Raw genomic sequence first — 2,866 nt, 5'->3', positions numbered from 1 at the left:
TAAAATTAGATGAATAATGCGTATCAGAATGACGGAATGATTTCCCGATATTAAGAGTGATTAATGTTATGGTAGTTGACTTGTGATACTTGTGAGAAATTGTCTATTGTATGCTAGGGACATAAAAAGCGAGTATAATGTAAGTTGGGCAAAACGGATTACTAGGGAAGAGTTGGTGAGAATGAGAACCTTTGTTGTTGCGACGAGCGGTAGGTAATGTGCACTGTTGACCTAGTTTTACTTATCATGCTTATTTGTGAACTCTTTCACTGATATGTTCTTCTAACCATTATCGGCCTATGATGCTTTCCTGTACTAGTGCTCTATTGATACTACTCTTGCTACATCCCTTTCGGGGTATAGAGTTTTTCAAGAAATTGATTGTTGGAGTTTTTCGGAAGATGCACGGTGCCTATATTGAAGGCCTCCATCCCATTCATTACGAGATGGAGGTTGGATCTTAAGTTTAATATTGTATTTCGATTCAACATTAGTCTCTCCTTTACTAGTCTAGACTATATTGGTATGACTTCTGGTTTTCGATTATATTATATCTCGAAGGTTAATGAAACCTATTCTTTACTGTCAAATGTTTTATTTTGGTTGAGGGTTCGCCTACCGAGGTGGGAATGGTAGGTGCCCGCGCGATCCTAAATTGGGTCGTGACACCTGCTTTTGTGATGTATGATGGAATATGTTGACAAACTTATTTCATAGTAGCATGCTCTTTGCTCTGTGTCTGTATTCCTGCACTTGGATTTATTCATTGCTGGAGTCATGTCTTCAGCCTTGTCTAGCTCTGTGACTCTGATCATATTCTTGCTCTATGTTGGAACATATTTGCGGACCTATTTCATATGTTTTGTTTGCAACTCTCTTTACTTGAACAAATACTTCGGAGTCATCTTCACTTCTTTTTCTCGTGATCTCTTCTCTTCTTATTCATTCATCAACTGCACCTGATTACTCTTTGAGATAGAACATGTTTACATTGCTTGTTCTAATCTTCATTGAACTACTTTTTTTGACTAAGTCATCTCTTTCTCATTGATCTGTCTCTGTGATAGATCATGTATGTGGATGGGTCATTCTCTCTCTTATCTGATCATTGCACTTGTCTTTGCATTGGCATGCATAGTTGAAATCCGGGACATGTGTATGCTCTTGCTACCAACTTCTTTGTAATGGAACATGTCTATGGACCTGTTCTATCCATCCTATGCTTCTTGCATTTTCCCAGCCTGTTACATTGTCTGGAACCTCTGCTTCATCTCCACCAACTGTCTAGCTTTGTTCAATTACCTTCTGTATCTATACCTAGTATCTTTGCCTTGCAGGTTCACTTTTGCCAATAATCAAAACATCACATATGTCTTTATGCCAACACAAAGGATAGAGAGGATGCTAACGTGGTTCAACAGCTAAGTGATGTTAGTGGAATTGCAATTTAATTCAACCCAGCATTCACATGGTCCTCAATAGGGAAAGAGATGTTTATAGTGTTCTAGAGTTTATGAACCCTTGGGAATTTGAAGAAGATGTGGAGGATTATCTCTGTTATATGATAGTGTTAGTAGTCATTGGATCATATAGTGTTCTTACAGTGAAGCATTGTTGCAGTGAGGGAGACATTTGCATACCAACAACCAAAGGAAGTATATATGTTTGTTCTGGCCTTGGAATTTCCAGAGTCAAGAGGGGGCATTGGATAGAACGAGAGAGCAATGATTAGTGGGAAGATAGTATAAGTAATCGTCCTTTGTAGAGAAGGTGCCATCAGGAGACATTTTTCAATGGAACTTGTCTTTCATAAGTTTGCTAAAGGGATCTTATGTATGCTCAATAATGATGGAGATGTTGGATGGTAGATGTAAAAGAAGGTTATCAAGATTCCAAGATTATTAGTGATTATTTGGATAGATTGTTTATCTAAATCAGGCCTAGAATAAGGTCCCTTAACCTAGCATTTAGGGAGAACCATTTCTCCTTTCACAGGTTAATGTCAGTGCCTTTTCCAACTAACTAAATTAGACTGCTATTGAATAAGGGCTCTACCTTGGCTAGGCTATAACAAATCTAAGAGTCATAAGGCTAGGCATTTATTTGGTGTTATGGGCATCGACTTCTATATTTTCTATGAAAAATTTGGGCCTATAGGGAATTGGTCTTTGTTTTGAGGTGCCGGAGTATAGCCATCATAAGGGACATTTTTTGTTGCTCTACATAGTCAGAGTCCAACATTTTCGTTTGAGAGAGAAATAGTATCCCAGTTGACTAGATAGATATATTTTTTTCTCTCATAGAGCCCAAGAGAAAGTTATGATGGATTTAATCGATGTTGGAGGTGATAGACTTATGTAAAAGATTGATTTGAAATGAACCGCAATGGCATTAAGAACTTATTGCACTAGTGTGACCCTACCTGGAAGCTTAATAGTTTGGCTTTCCAATCTTTGATTCTAGTATTCACTCTGTCCAGGAGAAGCTAATAGTCAGTTTTTTACAGTTGGAGACTAGAGATAGAGAAATCAAGGTATTTTTTCACATTGTTGTGAGCTTCGATGTTGAGCATGACTGAAATGGTATCTTTCATTGTGTTGTTCACATTTCTTGGAAAAAAGGATTTTTTTATTCTTGGAAGTTAGTCTGTTGGTCCGACTGGTCGGTAATGTGATTGAATATGTTAATGATTGAGGTGACACTAACGGTGTCGGTATTATTAAAAAGGATGAGGTCACAACCAAAAGGAGGTGTGAAATACGACGTGATGATTGGATTAGCTTCATTGGTTTCCAGTTGCCCATGTCTACTTGGTGATCAATACAATGTGTCAGAGCTCGCATTCGTTGCCCCATCGAACGCCTCT

The sequence above is a fragment of the Lycium ferocissimum genome, chromosome 3 (genome assembly GCF_029784015.1).
Source record: "Lycium ferocissimum isolate CSIRO_LF1 chromosome 3, AGI_CSIRO_Lferr_CH_V1, whole genome shotgun sequence".
Lineage (NCBI taxonomy): Eukaryota > Viridiplantae > Streptophyta > Magnoliopsida > Solanales > Solanaceae > Lycium > Lycium ferocissimum.
Note: the sequence above shows the minus strand (reverse complement) of the source record.